Here is a 24974-nt window from a genome sequence, read left to right on the forward strand (position 1 = left end):
TCCATTCCAAGACATCTTGAGTTCTGTCTTTCCAGTTCAGTGTAATATAATACTTTATAAGTGTGAATAGTGCAATTAATATTCTTTCTTGTTGTTTCTTTAGCTTCACAGGGGGAACATGTAATAGGGCAAATTTCCAGGATAATGTAGATTTCGCATAACCCATTTTGCTTAATCTGACTTATTGTGAGCACCATCATTTGTATGAGCATTTACAGCTCCAGAATATATGAAGTAGGTCAGCATTCTGGCTATCACAATGTGGACATAAGGAGGATGAAGTAGGTTTAAATTTTTTTACTTGTGCCGGGGTAAGGTACGTATTATTTAGTATAATGAATTGAGTGTAGCTCGGTTTTCTGAAGGGAATATATTTAATTGTTATTTGAATAGATTGAGTCATTTGGTCATTAGGAATTAGTGGATCTATGCCCCACCAGTATTTTGAGAAAAGTATCTCTTCTTCATACCTTATTATTGACATTATGAGTTTGTACAAGCAGGATGTCATTTCTTTTCTCAGTGTTAGTAGAGACCAGAGTGTTTTGACTAAACTTATGTCTCTCTGTGTGATTGCAGGATTATTTAGTATACTGGTACACATATCTCTGATTTGTCTTGGCATAATTAGGTATTGTTTAGGCAAGTTCAAAGTTGTTCTCAGCTCTGTGAGGGATTGATTCCTATATGAATAATGGTCTATAATGGTCTAACACCTTCAGCTCCCTTAGAAAGGGGTATGGTTTTAATTTTAACATTTTAACATTAATTTTAAATTAGGATTCATATGTAGAGATTGCATTATAATAAAGGCATTATATAAATTCAGTGAGTTGATAAGTTTTTACAGTGCCTTAATTTTGTCTCCAATTGTTTATGCAGCTTCATGTCCTTCAAACTATTTTCGTCCAAGAAAGGAAGAGCCTGGGGATTTATGTTTAATGATTTAACATAGTTTTAGTACAGGGTTATCCAAGTAGAAGACCATATTTTTTGCTTGGATTATATTCAGATATTGCCAGTACCCTGTTGACTCTTATTATGTCATAGTATAGTTTAAAGTCTGGGAGAGCTAAGCCTCCTTTTTCTTTAGGGAGAATCAGTTTTTTATTTGCAACTCTGACCGATTTAGGATACCATACAAACCTGGAGAGAAAACCTTCTCATTTCTCCCAGTGATGCATGGCTTAGGTCCATAAAACTGCATTAGGCATTGTATTGCATGTTTAGAAAACTATGAAGACTTTTCTTCAGTTAACATATTTCTATTTGTCAACCTGGTACATGCACAAAGCACAAGCAGTTCTTTTCAACTGCTGCCTAGAAGCATTGTTTGGTTACGGGAGTTATTCTGAATCATACAGTTTGTAAGTTTGCCTACAGAATGAAGTTCATAGGCCTGTCTTAAGTATTAGATTTATCTATATCTGTCTAAATCCATTCTAGTAAGAAGCACATTAGTCAAGTGTTTAACCAAAAACACTTCCCATATGAAAGCAGAATCCTTTATCCAGGATCACTGTGGCTGAATGAAGTCCCTTTTTTTTGTAATTGACTCAGTCCTTCAGTCCATAGTTAATTCAAGAAGAAAGAACATTTGGGTGAGGAATGAATATTCAGGTGCAGCTCAAATGATCAAGGTCAGATTCAGTGAAGTCCCTTTTATCATGTTAGCCCTTATCCTCAGAAATGGTATGGTCCTAGAGGAAGCTTATATTAGATGCAGAGCTGTGTCATCATATTATGAGATGCTAGATGTGTCCCTCACTACTGTCTCCTGTATCCTGGACAAGTTCCTAATAGTTTTCTGTTGCCAATTGGGAAACTTGTACAATTTTCATTAAAAGCAGAAGAGTGTCATGAGATTGTGGCAGAGCTGTATGAAATAGCACAGCTCCCCATTATCATCAGCAACACTGATGCATCCATAATGCAATAATGCTGAAGAGTGTGAAATATGCCAATAAGTGCTTGTTAATCAGAAAGGATGGCACTCTGTGTTATTTTAGGCAATGCAAACAACTGATGGCAAAATAATGTATGTGCCTAACGCTGTGGCAGCATGCATAATGTGCGCATTTGTCAAATGCATGGACTGCATCAACTATATGATACATATGTAGCTACCTTGCACAAAATTAAAAACAAAAGCAAGCACAGCCATAATGAAAGACTAATGTGTAGCGGTCAACAGAACATAATTTGTTACTGCAGGTGACAGTGGTTGTCCAATACAGCCATGTCTGATGACATGTATCTATAACTCCAATTCAATAGCAGTATAGTAATACAAAAGTGTGCTCTGAAGGACAAGAAAAGCCAAACAAGTCTTCTAGCATCCCAGGCACTACAAGCAAGACATCAGTTAAGAAGAAGAAAAGAAGATAGTACTGGAATAAAATGCCAAAGAGGGCGGTCAGAGACATGCATGAGTTAGACCACCACAGTATAAGAAAGTAGAAGCAGCATGGTGAGTCCTGGTAAAATATTGTGTACTATTCCATACCACCTCTGCACAACATACTCAGGGTGCTGCAGTGAGAGTCCAGATACAGGTTTCACTGAGCAGTGCATGCCCCATTTACATGCTGCCATCAGACTACACCAAAAATCATACGGTGAGTTGCATGTGATGCAGCCATCATCATCTCTAGATACTATAGGACACACATAGGACACAATGGGGTACAGACATCAGGCATGGGTGCCAGACATTTTTCAATATTATAAAGGATTGATCCAGAAAATCCCCTAACTTACGTATGCCATCTCCATGCTTGGTAGGATAAAGAGCAAACTTAATTGGCACTGAAAGAGGCTTTCGGTTAATTTACTTCATGTCACTGGCACTCATTGAAATGGTGCTTGAAAAACACACAGCTGGTCATTTTGGTCTATGACTTAATGACTATGTACAAGAAGATAATGTTCCCTAGCTAAGTGCATCACCTGTTACCGGTGGTATATCCTCAGTAGCCACCTTATGTATACCCATACCAGCAGGTTTGTGGGGTCGGTTAGTGTAGACATCACCAGCTGTGCCCCCACCCCCCGAATATTATTACTAAAGCTGATGGATGCAGAGCTCACATATATCTCTGCACACTCTACCTGTACTGCACATGACACTAATTTGTCCATTACAAACAGAGAGAAGCTACCAGATAAATGCCCTCCAACTATGTCCTTTGTTTCACTGAAAATCCATACTATCATGCATAACCATCTATATCAACACATCTGCACTGATCAATATCTGCTGGCTAGGAGCCAATGTGCCAGCCACAATGTATATGCATCACTGAGTGCACCAGTGGCACAAGATATGACAAAACTTGTGCAACATATTATCTACAAAGTAACCCTCATAGCAATCGGTAATACCCAGATAGTGACAACATCATGAATGATCAGGTGCCAAGCCGAATAAACAAGTGACAGCTGATTACAGAAGTCATACCCTGAAGATTACAGAAGTCACACCTACCAGTTCTTGCTGCAAGTCTAACGGCATTGTAATGACAAATGCACACAAATAGAGAGGTTACCCATACAGAGTCCACCATAAAAATAATGGTCAAATACATCTGTATGAGTATTAATCCCACACACCTGCAACCTCATCAGGATCTGGATATATTTGCATGTGATATAAAGGAATGTATGTGAAAGACCCATTACAGGCTTGCATTCTGAAACTGCTTGATTAAATGCTCTTACTTATCTGTGGTATAACAGAAATGCCCATCTCTGGACATCTACCTGAAGTTATCTGTGCAGACTCACTGCTGCCCAATGGCAACGAGATCTCCTCTGTATCAGTTATAGGTGTAGGTGGTGGCACTCACTGTGGCTTGTCTTGCAGAAGGATTTCCGCTGGTCAGATGATGAGCATGGCCTGAATAAATGTTTTCAATGTGTCATGATAGGCCTGTCTTCTATAGTTATGTTGACCCCTACCCCCACAGTTCTCACGTGGCAGATAGTTTTTCCCATCATCTGTCAAACTACTGTGTACCACCACCACATATCTGGAGAGCCAGGTCACATGTCTCAGGTGCCTCTATGGTAATGTCATTTTCCTCAGGCGTGAAATCTATATGCCTCTTACATACACCCAGTGATGACTTTTGTAAAATAAAAATAATGCATCAGTAAGGGTGGCTACACAGTAAACATGTAGCTAAAGGGCTCTCATGCACATCCAAAATACCACCTGCAATATTCATCATGTAAATGGTTGACTGTGTTCTGTGTAGAGTGTTACACAACAAAGTATGCTGTAACACTTTATCATCCCAGTGAGTAGAAAAAAGCATGCCCTAACAATCATAAATGTTTGCTGACTCTCAAAGAACAATAGCAACACTATCATACTTTAAAAGTAATCCACAACTGGGTGTAGGCAATCCTGGATTTCCACACACATGGTGGGATTATATCACAAGGGAGAGTCTGCTAATGCACTGTCTATGCATCTCTATCCATAACTTGTATGTAGTCTGTTTCATATGGCACTGTGCAATAGTCTGTTATAACTTGCATACACAGCATCGCTAGTGGTACAGAGGGATGAAGCCCTGTCCATGGACAAGGTGATCAAGTCTGATTAGAGACTCATGAGCTTGACATTGCATGCAGGGAGGATGGAAGTAAATATCTTGGCAGGTGGGACGTATGTGGCAGAAGGACACTGCTTTCATAGTCCTGAGTAGTTATGGCTATGGATGGGACTGAGCTAACATATGTGGGCAGGCCTGGAGGTGTCATTTTCATGGAGTCTGGCACAGGGAAGTCCCAATAATCATGACTCATAACAAGGCACATTTTCAAGGATGGTGCCACTGTATAGGTTAGGGAAGGACTACTCGTAGACAGTAACATAGCACTTGAGTGAATATTGTGTGTGTCTGGTCTCATGCAGTTATGCAGTGACCCAATGCACTGTTGACCATAGAGCTCCATAGAGGCAGCATGGGCAGTGGATGGCCTTCACTTGTTCATTCCCTTCCTCAGGTCATGCTCTAGCATGCTGCAATCACAAGGTTCCTAAAGGATTGTGGTGTGGGCAATGTTCCAGAGGGACAACTGCAAGCTGGATATGAGACTTTTGCTTTTTGCTGCTGTAATGGGGAAGATCAACCTCAACTATGGAAATGTAAGAGGGTGCTAAAATAAACAAAAATAATAAGCATACATAAGTATTTTCTTTTATATCTCAAAGATTCTTTGGAAAATGTAAGGCTATGCTGGAAGAGGATACAATGTTTATTGTCCTCAGAGGGAAGAGTATAAACATATTTCAATGTTCCAGATATAATGTATGCAGTATTGTTGATCATAATGATCACCAGGGACAGTTATAGTGTGTGCTGTATATACCTCTTCTTTTTAAGAACCTTCTTGTATGTTAGCAGTGAGAAGATGTCAGAGAGCACCAGCACTGGAACCATCAGCAATGGCCGTATAAAGGAATGTGAAGCCACACCAGCACTGGAACCTTCAGCAATAGCTGTATAAAGGAATGTGAAGCTACACCAGCACTGGAACCATCAGCAATGGCTGTATAAAGGAATGTGAAGCAACACCAGCACTGGAACCATCAGCAATGGCCGTATAAAGGAATGTGAAGCCACACCACCACTGGAACCTTCAGCAATAGCTGTATAAAGGAATGTAAAGCCGCACAAGCACTGGAAGCATCAGCAATGGCTGCATAAAGGAATGTGAAGCCACACCAGCACTGGAACCATCAGCAATAGCCGTACAAAGGAATGTAAAGCCGCACAAGCACTGGAACCATCAGCAATGGCTGTATAAAGGAATGTGAAGCCACACCAGCACTGGAACCATCAGCAATAGCCGTATAAAGGAATGTAAAGCCGCACAAGCACTGGAACCATCAGCAATGGCTGTATAAAGGAATGTGAAGCCACACCAGCACTGGAGCCATCAGCAATGACTGTATAAAGGAATGTGAAACCACACCAGCAATGAAACCATCAGCAATGGCCGTATAAAGGAATGTGAAGCCACACCAGTGCTGGAACCATCAGCAGTGGACGTATAAAGGAATGTGACGCTATCATACTTATTTCAGTGGTCTTAGTTTCAGATCTACCAATGGGCTGAGACACTTCAATCCTTGGTTCCTGGCTAATAACATATGGTTTTCCAAACAGTACTTCAGAAGATCAATAAATTTCCATTCTTTATAGGAACGCTTTATTTAGATTTTCAACTAGCTTGAGATAACTAAAAATCTGATTTGATTGCTTTAACATAAATGATGATGCATATTTAACCTTATTATTTAGTCATAATTTCTCTTGCAGTTCACAGGATCATAGAATCATAGGAGAATACTCGGCTGTAGACCCGGAGGTCATTTCAATCACAGTCATTTCATCCCAACGTAATACCAAAAAAGATTCCATTTAGTAATGACTGCCCATGCAGTCAATGTGCTGAGCCGAGGTAACCCTTGATTCTATCTTGTATCTGCCTTCTTATGTCTTCTTTTTATGTATGAGACCTAAGATTCAGGAATCTAAATATTTTTAATAAATAAATAAATTATTTTACTCATTCATAGTAATAACTCATAAGAATTACAGCCACTATAATATCTTCATCATCATCATCATCAGATAGTTAAGACACCTGAGCACTGTATTCAACTCTCCCAATTAAATATAAAGGCAGTTTACAACATTTATTTATTTATTTATTTCCACTTTGATGACCGGGGAAGTCCACTGGGCCAAGCAGTGCCATTTTCAGTGGATGCCCAGGGAGGAAAGCTCCAAAAGCAGTTAACAATATAACGTAAGTAAAGTATGGAATATACAGTATACAAAAGCATAAATATACAATTTAAAATACAAATACACAATCAGGGAGTATATGTTTTAAACTATAGATAAAGTCAGAGAATATAATTAAAAGTACAACTCATAAAGTGTTTATACAAGTTTAGTGTTTGTTCTAACAATAATGTTAGTGATCAGATGTGATAGTAGATGAGACTGAAGGGAGGTTTGAAAGAGACGACAGTGTAATTTAGGTGGGAAGGGAACAGGAATAGTCCCAGTTTGAGGTAAGGTAAGAATGGAGGAGAGATCTGAAATTAGAGTGGTTGTGAGTACAGTGGAGGGAGGGAGGGGGTAGAGACTTCCATAGTTTAGCTAAGGAGTATCATAGAAGTAATTGGCCAGGAGGGCATAGGGGTTTATAGTAAAAAACAAAGCAGGAAGTAGCAGCCACAGCTATGTAGAATAACAGCTTTATTAGTAAAAGAGGTGAGCGCTTTCGTGGCACCAGCCACTTCATCAGACCTGATGATGTCCTGGATGTCTTTCAATATTTCCCAACATATTGAAAGACATCCAGGACATCATTTTTTGTTTCTAGCACCACAACAGGTGAATATAGGAGATAGGAAGGGTAACATCACAAGTTAACACTGAATATTGTGAAACTAGGTGGATAATAGAACTAGGGGCTAACAGATATTCAGGTCTTAATGGTATGGTACCTTTAAAGCCTGTTTTAAGTAGGCGTAGGCCCTACATTCAGAAACTCTAGGGATTGATTGATTGATTGACTGATTGACTGATTGATTGATTGATCTTCAAGCTTGAGATAAGTTTTTGCATTTAAACACAGCATTGTTTTTTATAGTTTGTGTTTGAGGAAGGGTTTATACCTGAAAGTGCTAACACTCAATAAAATACATTTGATTTTAACCTGGGGACTGTGGATTTACATTTTGTACTGTCTTTGTGAGCTGTTTTGTACCATAAACCTTTACTACCTACCCTTGGTTTTACTCTTAATAGAGGAAAAATAGGTCACCTGCCAGTTAGAAAGGTAATGCAGCTCTAACACTCATAAAGAAAGTGCTTATGAACTTCAAAGGCCCTTACAAAGCATTCATGTGAGTTAGTCTGTTTTATGAGACTGAAAACTCTGACAGAAAAACCCTTTCATGACCATCTAACAATTTTTTTGGAAGATACTGTATGCTTCTGTAGTGCAGAGTGTCATAATCAACTGAGTTGTCCTTACATAGAATGGGCTGGGAACAAAACCAACTACAAAATATGACAATTGGACAGTACAAACTGTCATTTAACTACAAAATATGGTGATTGGACAGTACAAACTGTCATTAGATATTACGTTTACCTTTACCCTTATGACCCGGTTTGCTGCTAAAAAGGATCAGTTCTTTTACTTACTTAACAAAAAAAAAAGAACACTTAAAAAGAGCAGACGTTTATAACTTTGTGAAGCTGTTTAATAGTATTCTGCACCACAGAGAGAGAGAGAGAGAAAGAGCAAGAGGGGTAGTCTGAAAATGCTAATTCACCAGGGAATCCTACCCTGACAGCTAAATGCACATACAAGTGATAATCAGCTGAGTACAGAAAAGGTTACAAGGAATGCAAAATATGAAAAAAACGTGTAAGTTTTAGATTATTCAAGAATTTTGATATCACCTGTGGTACTGTAATTGAGAAAGAAAACTACCTTACTGTTTGAAATGTGATCAAGCATTCAGAGCTACAACATAACATTGAACGTTAGAAGCTACCTTGGTTGGCAGACTGACAACTTGCAGTTCATAATGTCATTGCATTTCTAAACACTTTGCAGCCCTCTATCTATACACACACGTCGCACATACACATGCACACTTTTATTATATTTCACATCATCGCTGAGCCGCCTCATAGACATACACTACATCAGCCATGCATGGTTGACACTCAAATTGAAAAAAAAAGAAACAATGGTTAATATGTTGAGCAAACCCCCTGCACTCCTCCACATTCCCTGATAGGAATACATACCAACTGCAAGATCGCAAAACATGAGGGAAAGAACAAAATCACATTCCCTGCTGTGTAGCTATTCCTCCAAAGTAACTGCCATCATCTTGTAATGAACCAGCAGTTCAATAAAACAAGCTTCCTTCCTAAATGTTCTATATACCAAAACCCATAGATATCTAGTTAGATAGATATGACACATATTGTCATCATCATCATCATCATCAGCTCCTTTTTCTCATTTTTTTCTACATGGGGCCGGGGTATCGTGTTAACTGTTGCCAACTCTCTCGATTCAGAACCACACTCCTGCCTTCTTCAACACTCATGCCTGACTGTCGTACATCTTCTTTCACTCAATCCATCAACCTCTTTGCTGGATGACCTTGCTTCCTCTTTCCTTCTTCCTGTCTGTCCCAAATCTTCCTCACCAGATTGTCTTCGGCTTTTCTGCACATGTCCAAACCACCGTAATCTGTTCTCTTTCATCTTTTCTGCAACTGGAGTTACTTTCACTTCTGCTTTTATGTCCTCATTTCTTCGTCTGTCCCACAGTGTGTAAACTTCCACCCTTCTCAGGCCCTTCATTTCCATCACCTTTAGCTTCTTCAACTGTTCTGCCTTTACTGCCCAGTCCCCTCACACTAAGACGCTGTCCGATTTGATTCTCAGCTAGAGAGTCTTCTGCATGGAGACATGCATGAATGGGCATACCTTCATTGAAGGTTGTGCGTCAGGGCTGGCAACTCGGCACGTAAAAATCAACTGCCAATCATTAGCGGACCGGAGTTCCGCTGTGGCGACCCCTAACCGGGAAAAGCCGAAAGACACAACAACAGTAGTACTGGTCACACCACTGTCTTGTACACCTTACTTTTCAGCTTCTTTGGCATTCTACTGTCATAAACTACACCTGACACTCTATGCCAGTTGGATCCAGCCCCTCTGATTCTAGATTTGACCTCTTCATTCAGACTACCCTTCTCCTCAACCACCCCTCCCAGATATGTGAAGCTGTTTACCTGTTCCACTATCTTCCCTTCTATCTCTAGTCTCAGCTTCTTCTGATTTCCCAAGTTTTCTGTCATTATCACCATGTTATCTGTGCTTAGTTTCATCCCATATGCCTTCAGTTTTGCATTCCATTCTCCCATCCTTCGCTGAAGTTCTAGCTCAGAGTCTGCCTGTAATGCCACATCGTCTGCATACAGCAACTCTGTTGATCTGTCCCCTCTGACCTGTTTGCTAATTTAGTCCATCACCAGTATGAACAGCTGTGAGCTCAGAGCTGAACCCTGGTGTACTCCCACTCCCACTGGGAACCCCTCTGTGAGACCAAACACTGTTCGTGTGTGAGTCATTGGGTCCTTGTACATAGCCTGCACTAATTCTACCAATCTTTCTGGGACTTCAAACCACCACTGTACTGCCCAGATCAGCTTTATTGGAACCTTCTCATATGCTTTCTTCAAGTCGAGGAATGCCCAGTTGGGCTCTCTCCTCATCTCTAGCTTCTTCTCAAGTATCTGTCTCACTGCAGACATCGGGTCAGTTGTGCTGCATCTGGATCTGAATCTGAGCTGCTCATCTCCCATCTTACATTCTACTATTCTGCATATCCATTTATCAATTACTCTCTCCAGAACTTTCATTCAATGTGATAGGAGTCTGATGCCTCTGTACTGCCCACAGTTGTGGATGTCCCCTTTGTTCTTGTACACTGGCACAAGTATGCTTATTCTCCAGTCATCCAGGATGTGCCTTTCTCTCCACACTGCTATTAGTACTCTCAGGAGCCATTTCTCCCCTATCTCACCCAGCATCTTTATCATATCTGCTGTGACCTCATTTGAGCTTGCTGCTTTCCCTGACTTAATTTTCCTCTGTGCTGTTCTTATGTCTTCTAGGGTGGGCTTCTCTTCTTATCTTATCATAGGCTGCTTCTGAGGCAGTACAGCTTCTGTGTGGTTTTCTTCATTTATAAGCTGCTGGAAATACTCCTTCCATCTGCCTTTGATGGCCTGTGGACTGATGAGCAGGTTGTTGCTGGCATCCTTTATGATGGGTGTCTGACTATCTTCTTTATCTTTCTGTCTTTGCCGTGCAACCTGATATAGTTTCTTTTTGCAACTTACTGAGTCACTTTCCAGAAGTTGGTAGAGTGCCTTGGATGCCCTATTCTTTGGTATTGCAACTGCTTTCTTAGCTTATTTGTTAGCCAACCAGTAGTCCTTCCTAGCCTGGTCACTCTTTTCTGTCTCCCACTTCTTCCTGCACTCCTTCTTTCTTTTGATGACTTCTTGGACTTCTGCATTCCACCACCAGCTTTCCTTATGTACCTTATTCCATACGTGGCACGGCCGCATATTTTTCTGTAGTCCTAACACATGCTGTTTTTAGATGCTGCCATTCTTGTTCAACTTAACCTATTCCCTCCTCTTCTTGGGGTGTTAGAGCCCTGAGTAATTCCTTGAACTGTTGTACTTTCTCTCCAGTCAACTTCCTGGTCTTCAGCCTGGTCTCTGTTGACCTTAGAGCCTTCTCTGACCACTGCTTGCAGCTGGCTGTAGTAACTAGTGGTTTATGCTGTGGGCTGACTGTTTCACTGGGGATGACTTTGCAATCATGGATTCTACCCCAGTGCCTTTTGTTACTAGGAGGAAGTCTACCTGAGTTGCATGTTGGCTACTCTTGTATGTGATCTTGTGACTGTCCCTCTTTCTGAACCATGTGTTGACTACTATCAAGCCATTTGCCAGACAGAAGTCTAGAATGAGAAGTCTAGATTGGCTTCTCCTTCTATATTCCTGTTGCCCCACCCATGTGTAACCAGACAGTCCTCATATCCTGTTCTGTCTGTCCCGATATGTGCATTCAAGTCACCCATTATCAACACCATTTCATGTTGTCCTGCTTTATCTAGTAAATCCCTCAATTGCTGTCTGAATGCACCCTTTTCCTCACTATCACAACCCTGCTGTGGGGCATAGGCTTAGATTATGAATAGTGCCCAATCATTACACTAGAGTCTGATTACCATGAGTCTGTCATTAATTCTGAAAATATCCCTCTCTGCCTTCTGAAGCCTCTCTCTCAACACAATTCCTACACCATTTCTTGTCTGTCCCCATCCTGAGTAGCAGAGTCTGGATCCCAAACCAAGTGGCTTTGTTGCACTGCCATTCCATCATTTCTCTTGGATACATAGGATGTCCAGCCTCCTTCGTATCCTCCTCCAACATATATTGGAGTAGACAGATAATATATTACCTTTCTTTAAAAACTTGATTCATTGAGCCATCTTTCATTAGCTCATAATGCCATTAACTTTGAAACACATAAAAACAACCAAACAATTGAAAATATACCAACCTGAGAACTCACAACAATGGGGAAAAGCAGATGTTTCCACTTCCGGCTGTTCATAGGATCATATGATCATAGGAGATTACTAAGCTAATGGCCCTGGAGCCCTTACAAGCATTGCCAAGAGTTTATCATCAGAACAGAAACCTCAGTCAGCACCTGTAATCCCTGTCAATGAGGGACAAAGGTGGAACCTCTAGGACTAATTTTATTGTGTTTTATTTTTAGTATCTTATTTTTGATTTCTATTTCAGTATTTTTAAATTATTATTAATCTTCCTTCTGTAAACTATAATTCTTATGGTACGAGTCTGAGTATCGAAATTTCATGCAGTGACACGCACTTTCTCCTCTGTGTTGATCTGTATGACAATAAAGTTTACTTTGACTTTGACCAATTTGTGGTTTCCCATCCACTCATCAAGGTAGCGCTTGACGAGGGTCAGTGAGGAACTCTGTTTGACATGTATGGGAAGTCTATTCCAGAGATGGGCAGGCTCTAGGAAAAATATCTGTCTCTCCAGCAGTTTTTGTTGATGTCTTATATTAGATTTAGGCCTTTTGAGCAGGTAATATGTGAGGAGTTAGACTTATGGATATTGAGCATCTCTAGTAGGGCAGGGTCTGATATTGCCTTGTAGGCGAGACACAGATCACCTCTGAGCAATCTGTACGATACCGAGCTGAGTGATAGTGATTTGAGCCTGTCCACATAGGACAGGTGTTGGAGGCCATGGATTCTCTTTGTGAGGTATTTCTGTGGCCTTTCCAGTAGGTGCAGGTGTTTGGAGAGGTACATATCAAACGGGACATTATACTCAATTATAGGCCTAATGAGGGAGGAGTACAGAGAAGTAATAACCTCCTTTTTACTGGATGAAATCCCTTTACTTATGAGATGAACCATTTTCTGACCACTGCTGCTACATGATGGTTGAATGTGAGATTGTTGTCATCCTGAGTACCCAGGTCTCTCACAACAGTTGTGTGCTAAAGGGGTTGCTGTTGATATGGTAATCAGTAGGGACCAGGTTTTGGCTGAATGGTATGATAATACATTTTTTTTTTTGCATTTAACTTAAGGCCATGACTTTGGCACCAGTCATTTGTTGCTGTGAGACCCTCTTGCAGTCTGTTAACATCATTTGGGGCGTCAATGACAGCACCCAACTTACAGTCATCCACAAACTTGATCAGCCATAGACCCTTTGTCTTTGCCTGGACCTCTGAAAAGTAAATGACAAACAATAGCAGTCCCGGGACAGATCCCTGGGGAACACCATTAGTGACAGGTCTGCTGTCAGTGGTAGTGGCACCTATTTTGACCTTGTGGGTCCTATAGGTGAGCCAGTTGGCCACCCACCTGATGAGATAGGGATTTACACCAAGTTGAGTTAGCTTTTCAATGATGCCCGAGTGGGGGATTGTGTCAAAGGCCTTGGCTAAGTCAAGATAAGCTATATGTACTGACTTTCCCTCATCCAGGCCCTTGGTGACAGTTTCAAAGATGTCAACTAGGTTCAACAGGCAAGATCTGCCCCTGACAAATCTGAATTGGGTGGGATCAAGTGCTTGGAGATTGCCTATGTCCTTGTTTATGAGATCCATAATAATTTGCTTCATGGCTTTACAGATCAGACTTGTCAAGCTAATGAGGCAATAGTTTCCTGGGTCAGTAGTGGCACCACCTTTTGCAAGGGGATGACAATGGCAGTGCTCCACTCTGCTGGAATGAAGCCTGTAATTAGGCTGTGAATAGGGTGTTCAATGATGAAGCTAGTTCTTCCTGGAGATGGTGCAGAATACAGCCTGGGATACTATCAGGTCCCATGGAATCTGTGTTCTTTGCCTTGGACAGGGCCTTTAACACTTGATATACAGAGATGTGAGGTGCAGGACAAGAATTGGGGATGTCGAATTGGCCTTTGGTGGAACAGTGGGGTGAAGTTTGCACTGAACCTATCTGATAGTAAGTTGACTAAGTCAACAGGATCAGTGTAAGTGGTACTGTTGAGTACTAATTCGGAACAAACCTGGGCTTTGCCATGGAGGTTCCTAATGTAACTGAAGAAGGCTTTGTGGTTTCCCTTTGTTTTGGAAGCTAGTTTCAATTCATAATTGGCTTTGGAGGTTTTCACTAGTGATCTAATGTGCTTGTTGAGTCTAAGGAGGAAGATTTTACAATATGGAATGTGTTCCTTTTTACTTTTGGACAACAGTTTCTTCCTTTTGTTGTAAAGCCTGTTGATACAGGATGTCCACCACACAGGTTTGTGTTTCCTTGTGGAGTAGGTTTTAGTTCTGTTGGGTATGGCTGAGTCCATGCAGTTGTACAGGTGCTTGTATACTGCATTGGAGTACTGTTCAGCACAGTTGTCTGCATCCTCTGAGGGGGCCAGTAGTAGTAGTGTAAAGCTACTGATATCCTCCCTTAGGAGGTTGTAGTCAGCGTTTGATTAGTTTTTTAGACTGTTTACGGCTGGGGCGAGGGGGCTGGGTGGGTTAGAAACTTCAAATGAGACAGACCAATAATCTGATCTCACCAGGGAGGAAAATACTATGGGAGTGGTGCAGTGGTCACCCATGTTGGTGAGAACCAAGTCCAGAATGTTATCTCCCCTTGTGAAGGATGAGATGAGCTGGTTTAGTGCGTTAGATTTCATGAAGTCAAAGAATTGATGGGTGAGTGCATTAGTGCAGAAATAGTTCACCCAGTCTATGGTGGGGTAGTTGAAGTCACCAAGGATCAGGGTGTTAGGGGGTACCTTGATGGAGTCAAGTAGGTCCAGGTAGGAGGAGTGGGTGTCCTGAGTCATGGGGGGGGTCTATAGCTGGCTATAACATGTATGCGTGTCTTGCCAACTGTCAATTACACCTGGAGCAATTCCAGTGTGTCATGATGGCAAACCAGTCTGGAGGTGTGCCTGTCCTTAATGAAGATAGAGACTCCACCACCCTTTGTCTATCCAACCTTGTTTTGGGATCAGAATATGTGGAATGAGGTAAGGGAGAGGTGCTCTCCACTACCCTGAACCAAGTTTCCATAACCACACAGACATTGGCATCTTCCAGTGTGACTAGACCCTCCAGTAAGTGCATTTTCAGATTAAGGCTCCTAGCATTAAGCAGCATGGCTTTCAATTTGCTTTTTGACAGATCTTTTATGTTGGAAGATTTTTCTTTAGGACATAGCCTAAAAAATGCACAATGGGGGAGGCAAAAGCCTTGGCCAGGATCCAGAACCCCAGTGGTGACAGGTGGAGGCCATCTCTGGCAAAGTAACGAGACCTGTCAACCACGTCATCCTTTGCAGACCAATACTGGATCCTTTTGGAAAGACCTGAGAAACTAAACCAATTGTTGAAGTCGATTATTTTTTGTTGGTATTGTTGTATCATTAGTAGAATGAAGTAAAGCAAGAGTGGAGCCAGACCACAGCTGATAAAATCATACACAAAGTTTATTCCAGTAGTAAAAAGGTGAGCGCTTTTGCAGCCCAAACTGCTTCATCAAGCAAAGACTCATTACATTTCCTGTATTGTAAATTTATTCTATCTAATCATGAACCAGCAACAATTAAGAACAATCACTCAATAAAATATTTTAAATCAAGTGTAAAATAATGCAGGTGTATGCAATTAAATAGTAAAGTGCAAAAACATGTTATATACTGCAGATATCTTTAAAACATATACATACATTTATATCAACTACCTATATAAATACATGCACATAAAATGTATAAAATACATACCCAAATTCATCTTTTAAGGGGTCTATTAACTAGTACAGATTAATAGACAGCTTATCATTTAGGCCCTTATCCATTGTTGCTCTCACTCTGATGATCCACTCTAGTTCCTTATTTTCAACTCTATTTCTAGTTGCACCTCCTCTATTCCCTATCCATACTTTCTCTACTACCATAAACTTGAATGTGTGTGACACATCTGAGGCCAAAATATGTCTCACCAGTGCATTAGTGCCAGTTGTCCTATGAATGTCATATAAATGTTCTCTAATACGCTCACATAATCTACATGTAGTCATACCTATATAGAATGCCTGGCATCTAACACAGTAGGGCAGGTATACTATGTTGGTAGTATTACAATCAGCTGCTAGACCAAAGGTCAAATGTTTTCCAGTATCTGGATGTATGAATGCTCCCTTACTATCCAAAGAGTCACAAAAATTACATTTTCCACAAGGGACGATACCATGGCTGTGAGTGATAGCAGACTCAGAATGTGCATCCATATGCTTAGGACCACATAATATTCTTTTAAGTGATTTCTGTTTCTTAAAGGCATATCTAGGTCTGTCACCCACTAGATTCCTAACTCTATCATCTACACATAAAATGTTCCACTTTTTATTATATACCCTTGTAGTAGTCGAATATTACTTGAATAAGTTACAGGAATTTTCATAATCTTAGTGCTCTGAGATTTCTGTCTATTCAGGGAGGTAGATTCAGAAAAGTAAGGTTTACCTTCCCTTCTTCTAGAGGAAGCTACCAATGATGTAGTAGGGTATATATCTCTCTCAGCATATCCTCTCTTAATAAATTTCTTCTCTAATCCATGTAGTTCTTCCAGGAAAGTATCATCCTCTGCTGTCAGCCTTGAAACTCTCAGTGCTTGCCCTTTTACTATGTTTTTAAACACATGCTGTGGATGCATGCTTCACCTAGGTACATAAGTGTTTCTATGACATTCTTTTTGGAAGACTTCTGTAAAGAACTCCCCTGTCTCTCCTTTTAATATGAACATCTAAAAATTCAATAGATGTAGATGAGCTCATAGCAGTAAATTTCAAGAAACTAATACTGTTATTTATATCTGTAAGAAAGGCATTGAATTTGTCTGTCCCTCCTTCCCATAATAAAAAGAGGTCATCTACAAATCTACAGTAAAAGATAATCTGGCTACATAAATCCCTTCTCAGCACATTGTAGCATTCCCATATCGCCATGACAAGGTTGGCGTAGCTATTGGCACAAGACGTGCCCATAGCTACACCATCCAATTGCCTGTATATAGACTGCTCAAACATGAAGAGATTATTTTCCAGTATAATTTCCATTAAAAAATACAAGACGCCTATAACCTTGCTATCATACATACCATCTTCCATTAAGTATTGCTTAAGGAAGTCTATACCCAGAGCATTAGGAATAGTGGTAAACAAAGATTGAACATCCAATGTTACCATTAGGCATTCTGCCGTTGGTGTTTTTTCCTTCAGAAAATTATGTAGACTTTCTAAGAAATGTTGTGTGTCTTTTAAGATGCATTTATTCTTAGCTAAGACAGGTTTTAGTTGATGTTCAACATAGATAGATAGGGGTTCTGTGCTCCACCTTGGCCAGCTACTATTGGCCTCATATGTGGGCAAGTAGGATGTTTATGGATTTCTGGTTGCCCTTGAATTATAGGTATAACAGGCTCTTTAACAACAAAATAGTTGTACAAATCCATATTAATCATTCGACATTGTATGCATTCAAATAAAGCATTACAAATCATAGTATTAAATAAATTAACTAGTTCAGATGAAACCAGTTCATATGTCTCAACATAATTTAGCATAGCTAGCATAGCATGTCTATAAAATGCATAATCCATCACTGCCAATGATCTCCCCTTATCCACAGGTCTAATGCATATATCATAGTCATGGCATAGCATAGTTAAAGCTTCCCTTTCTTCTTTGCTGAGATTAGTGAAACATTTAGTACTAGCTCTGGTGTCATACAGTTTATAAATGTCCCAAATACATGCTTTTTCATCAAGAACAGGGATGTAGTTACTCATTTTACTAAAAATTTTCTCATTACTAACACAGAGACTAGACTCATCATATTGTAATTTGAGCATTAGGTTCCTGGTAAACGTTTTAAGCTCAATAATATTATCAGTAATAGTCATTTTGGCAGCTGGTATAAAAGTCATACCTTTATTTAGAACATTTATCTCATCTTGTGTCAGAGTACATTTAGATATATTCCAAATTAGGGATTGCTCTTTGTTTGCCACATTTTCTTCAGAGTTATTGGACTGCTCTCTTCTGTAGACGCCTTGCGTTTGAATCATCTCTTCCCCTGTGGATGACTACTACTGATAATATTATTGAGCTTAAAACATTTACCAGGAATCTAATGCTCAAATTACAATATGATGAGTCTAGTCTCTGTGTTAGTAATGAGAAAACTTTTAGTAAAATGAGTAACTACATCCCTGTTCTCGATGGTGTAGTGGAAACATTTGAAAAAGCATGTATTAAGGACATTTATAAACTGTATGGCACTAGAGCTAGTACTAAATGTTTCACTAATCTCAGCAAAGAAGAAAGGGAAGCTTTAACTATGCTATGCCATGACTATGATATATGCATTAGACCTGCGGATAAGGGGGGATCATTGGTAATGATGGATTATGCATTTTATAGACATGCCATGCTATCTATGCTAAATTATGTTGAGACATATGAACTGGTTTCATCTGAACTAGTTAATTTATTTAATACTATGATTTGTAATGCTTTATTTGAATGCATACAATGTCGAATGATTAATATGGATTTGTACAACTATTTTGTTGTTAAAGAGCCTGTTATACCTATAATTCAAGGGCAACCAAAAATCCATAAATATCCTACTTGCCCACATATGAGGCCAATAGTAGCTGGCCAAGGTGGAGCACAGAACCCCTATCTATCTATGTTGAACATCAACTAAAACCTGCCTTAGCTAAGAGTAAATGCATCTTAAAAAACACACAACATTTCTTAGAAAGTCTACATAATTTTCTGAAGGAAAAAACACCAACGGCAGAATGCCTAATGGTAACATTGGATGTTCAATCTTTGTTTACAACTATTCCTAATGCTCTGAGTATAGACTTCCTTAAGCAATACTTAATGGAAGATGGCATGTATGATAGCAAGGTTATAGGCATCTTTTGTTTTTTAATGGAAATTATACTGGAAAATAATCTCTTCATGTTTGAGCAGTCTATATACAGGCAATTGGATGGTGTAGCTATGGGCATGTCTTGTGCCCATAGCTATGCCAACCTTGTCATGGCAATATGGGAATGCTACAATGTGCTGGGAAGGGATTTATGTAGCCAAGTTATCTTTTACTGTAGATTTGTAAATGACCTATTTTTATTATGGGAAGGAGGGATAGACAAGTTCAATGTCTTCCTCAGAGATATAAATAGCAGCACTAGTTTCTTAAAATTTACTACTAAGAGCTCATCTACATCTATTGAATTTTTAGATATTCATATTAAAAGGAGAGACACAGGGGAGTTCTTTACAGAAGTCTTCCAAAAAGAATGTCATAGAAACACCTATGTACATAGGCGAAGCATGGATCCACAGCATGTGTTTAAAAATGTAGTAAGAGGCCAAGCAGTGAGAGTTTCAAAGCTGACAGCAGAGGATGATACTTTTAAGAAAGAACTACATGGATTAGAGAAGACATTTATTGAGAGAGGATATGCTGAGTGAGAGATATACCCTAGTACATCATTGGTAGCTTCCTCTAGGAAAAAGGAAGGTAAACCTTACTTCTCAGAATCTACCTCCCTGAATAGACAGAAATCGCAAGAGCACTAAGATTATGAGAATTCCTGTAACCTATTAGAGTAATATTCGACTACTACAAGGGGTATATGATAACAATTGGAACATTTTATGTGTAGATGATAGAGTTAGGAATCTAGTGGGTGATAGACCTAGATATGCCTTTAAGAAACAGAAATCACTTAAAAGAATATTATGTGGTCCTAAGCATATGGCTGCACATTCTGAGTCTGCTATCACTCACAGCCATGGTACCTTCCCTTGTGGAAAATGTAATTTTTGTGATTCTTTGGATAGAAAGGGAGCATTCATACATCCAGATACTGGAAAACATTTGACCTTTGGTCTAGCAGCTGATTGTAATACTACCAACATAGTATACCTGGCCTACTGTGTTAGATGCCAGGCATTCTATATAGGTATGACTATATGCAGATTACGTGAGCGTATTAGAGAACATTTATATGACATTCATAGGAAAGCTGGCACTAATGCACTGGTGAGACATATTTTGGCCACATGTGTCACACACATTCAAGTTTATGGTAGTAGAGAAAGTATGGATAGGGAATAGAGGAGGTGCAACTAGAAATAGAGTTGAAAATAAGGAACTAGAGTGGATCATCAGAGTGAGAGCAACAATGGATAAGGGCCTAAATGATAAGTTGTCTATTAATCTGTACTAGCTAATAGACCCCTTAAAAGATGAATTTGGGTATATATTTTATACATTTTATGTGCATGTATTTATATAGGTAGTTGGTATAAATGTATGTATGTGTTTTAAAGATATCTGCAGTATATAACATGTTTTTGCACTTTACTATTTAATTGCATACACCTGCATTATTTTACACTTGACTGAAAATATTTTATTGAGTGATTGTTCCTAATTGTTGCTGGTTCATGATTAGATAGAATAAATTTAAAATACAGGAAATGTAATGAGTCTTTGTCTGATGAAGCAGCTTGGGCTGCGAAAGCGCTCACCTTTTTACTACTGGAATAAACTTTGCGTATGATTTTATCAGCTGTGGTCTGGCCTACGCTCTTGCTTTACTCCATTCTACTTGTGATTTTGGGAGACCAGTTTGTCTGCATCACCCTTGTGTTCTTGTTGTATCATTCTTGTTGAAGGTAGGATGCTGTTTAGGGCTAGGGTCATACCTGCCTGGGACACATACTCTGAGAGTTCAATCATGTCTCTCTTCATATAGTCCGGGGAAGTACATCTCAAGTCATTCACACATAGACAATGATAGAGTCATACTTGTACCTGTTGTGGAGAGACTTAAGTGTGTGTGTGATGTGGTGGATTCTGGCACCTGACACACAACTGACCGTGACCTTGTCCTTGTCGAGCCTGGTGAGGGGGACATCAGTGTATCTCACTACTGAGTCACCAATGACTAGTATGTTTGGATTATTGTTATGCCTTTAGGCTGTATTGGTTTACTGTTATGTCTAATGGGCTGTGTTTGTGAGACACTGGTGTGTTGTCTACTGTGTGTGATGCATTGGGTGTTGTGTGTGGAGTGTTTGTGAGTGTGTTTTGAGGGTCTCTGCTGTTTAGGTAAGTTTTTATTGAGGACTTACTCTGGGCAAGACCGCAATCCAAATTGTAGCTTGCTACAGACCCCCCACCATGCCCCAGGATTCACACTCCTCATTTCTTGATACACTGGAAAGTATTAGGGTACAACCCAACACCCTAATAATGGGTGATTTCAACTACCCCACCATTAACTGGGAAAACTACTCATGTACCAACTCTTTTGCTCAACGTTTTCTAGAATTCATAAATTCCAACGCCTTGGATCAACTTATTCACACCCCCACCAGGGGCAGCAATATCCTAGACCTGGTCATTACCAACATGGGAAACCGGTGTTCCACACCAGAGGTCAATTCCTCATTGGTCAGATCCGACCACAAGCTAATCAGCCTAGACATCCACATCCCACCCCCAGCCCCAATTAGGGAAACCATCGTAAAAAAACTTCTCAAAAGTCAACTTCACACTTCTTAAGACAGAAGTGGCAAACTTCATGACACCCATGCAGACAAACAATAGAGGTATGACTGCTGAATCCTACACAAATGCACTTTATAAGCACTTACATGAGTGCATGGATCATGCTATCCCTAATAGAACCAAGATGTTATCCTCCAAAAAAAGAAGCCAATCTGGTGGTCCTCTGCCATAAACAAACTCTACAACAGAAGAAAAAAACTGTTGCAAAAAAGAGTAAAATCCCATGACTGGAGGAACTCCCTGGTCAACCTCAGTAAGAAGCTGAGATCCCTCATAAAATCCTCCAAAGCTAGTTATGAAAACAAAATTGCCACTGATTCTAAAGACAACCACAAAGCATTCTATAGCTATGTCAAGAATCTCACTGGTAACACTCAGATCTGCTCTGAGTTACAGCATAATGGCACTAAATATACAGAACCAACTGATACTGCCAACATCCTAGCAGATAGGTTCAGTGCTAACTTTACCCCCCTCTCACCCCCTAGAGGGCCCATCTCTATACCGGAAGAATGCAAAGTTCCTATAATCACGGCTGCACAGGTAAAAACCACACTCTCCAAAGCCAAGAACACAGCATCCATGGGACCTGACAATATCCCAGGCTGCGTTCTACACAAACTACAGAATGAACTGGCACCCTACCTAAGTACCATGTTCAATCATAGCCTGACCTCAGGCTTTGTACCCACTGAATGGCGCACTGCGACAGTTATCCCAGTCCACAAAGGGGGAGCCATGATGCACCCCGGGAACTACCGCCCCATTAGCCTGATGAGCCTGGTCTGCAAGGCCATGGAACGTATCATCATGGAACTCATAAACAAAGACATTGGTAATCTCCAAACTCTGGACCCTACTCAGTTTGGATTTGTAAAAGGCAGATCATGTCTCCTAAACCTGATTGACTTCTTTGAAGGAGTCACCAAAGCCATAGATGAGGGTAAAATGGTTCACACAGCTTATCTAGATCTTGCCAAGGCTTTCTACACCATCCCCCACTCTGGAATTATAGATAAGCTCACTAAACTAGGTATAAATCCCTATATCACAAGATGGGTTGCCAACTGGCTCATGGACAGAACCCACACTGTGAAAGTAGCGGATTCCAAATCCGACATCAGACCAGTGACAAGTGGAGTACCACAGGGTTCAGTCCTGGGTCCTCTCCTGTTTGGTATCTACTTCTCTGAAGTGCAGGCCAACACAGAAGGTCTTTGGCTAACAAAGTTTGCAGATGACTGCAAACTAGGAGCCATAATCGAAACTCCTAACGATGTGGACAAACTACAAAAGGGCCTCACTGAGACAGATACCTGGTGTCAAAGCCATGGCCTGAAGCTCAATGCCAAAAAGTGTATTGCCATCCCCTTTGGTAAAAACTCTGTACCCATGAACTACCACATAGCTGGTAGCCTACTTAATGCCAAAAATGTGATAAGAGACTTGGGACACAGGTGGACAGTAGTCTCTCCTTTGATAATCACATCACCACAGTGGTCAGGAAATCCTTCTACGTGGCTCATCTCATCACAAAAGGATTCTCATCCAGAAAAAAAGAGGTCATTGTTCCCTTCTACTCATCACTCATTAGACCCATTATAGAGTACAACGCCCCTTTTGGTATGTACCTCACAAGACATCTACAACAACTGGAAAGACCACAGAAATACCTCACAAAGAGGATTACTGGCCTCAAACAGATGCCCTATGCAGACCGTCTCAAAAAACTACAGCTTTACTCCATCGCATATCGCCTACTCAGGGCGATCTCTGCCTAACATACAAAGCTATGTCAAACCTAGAGCTGTTGGACATGCTCCACTTAAAGAAATCCCAATCCCTCCGAGCTACATGCTCTAGGGACCTTAACCTTGTCACCACAATAAACAGAACATGCTGGAGGGATAGATTCCTGTCCCAGAGACTTCCCATACTCTGGAACAGACTACCTATCTATGTCAAACAGAGCTCCTCATTAGCACTCTTCAAGAAAAATCTTAATGATTGGATGGGAAATGGGAAATTCACCCCGGGGATCACTTCTGTGGCTCTGCTCGACAGGGGCACAGGAAAATAATTTTCTTGGGTGGCGAAAGCCAGGGTACATTTTTTGGCTAGGCTTGTATGGGCCCTAGGGCTGATAGCCTAGTACCTACCTATGAACCTATGAACCTATGCATAGGTGTGTGCGTGATTGTGTGTGTGTTGTGCTTGGCTATGTGGTGTGGTGGGTGGTGTGGTGTTTGTGCTGGCAATCTCCTATTTGTCAGGGAGTACTTACTGTGGCATAAGAGAGTATGGGTTCCATGTTACTGATGTAGATGCATTTCTTGCAAGTAGAAAAATTATGTGCTAGGAGAATAGGACTGTGTGTGAACAAAAACCTTAAATGTAAAATAACTGGCCTGAAGCACACACGCTAAAACCAAAACTAAGATGCATAGAATAGCAGATAAATCTAATCAGGCTACTAACAAGCAATCAGTAAATGCTAATAAACTAATGTTTTGGAAAACAAAGTGCAATGTTTTTGACTTTTTAAGCAAAGATTTTTTAAAAATCTGCCCTTACACTATAAGAATGCTAGCACACAGTACTGCATTGAGAAGGGAGATAGCTTTGTTTACTTGAAAAGTCAACACATCTGGGGTAGCATTACATAAAATATCAACTCTGTTCTTACTTCCATGTTTTTTTTTACATTTGGGTGTGAGGCTGGCATAATGGTTAAGGTGTTTACCTTACAGACACACGGTGCAGGGTTTGATTCTTACATGGGGAAACCTGCTAGTCTTAAAATGATCCACAAAAGCAGTTAGCCTAGTATTAATCTATCTACCTATTCCAGACAAGACTGCTAGATATGAAACCTCTGCTCTACAGACAAGCATCTACTACTAGTCACAAAATCTAATAACTTCGCAGATGACTCCTCCTAGGTATCCAAAATCTAGAACTCCACCCCACTCACCTTAAAATAAATACATAACCTCTTAACCTTTAAACAACATCTGATGGAAACATTGTCATGTTCATGCCATTCGCCAGGATGACACCTCACCTTCCTAATACCACTGATTTTCATCCTCCAAATACCATAAATATCCCTCCAAAAAACAATTCTTATGCACATTCTT

Source organism: Protopterus annectens, chromosome 2.part1 (assembly GCF_019279795.1).
Source record: "Protopterus annectens isolate FY-2018-M chromosome 2.part1, PAN1.0, whole genome shotgun sequence".
Lineage (NCBI taxonomy): Eukaryota > Metazoa > Chordata > Ceratodontiformes > Protopteridae > Protopterus > Protopterus annectens.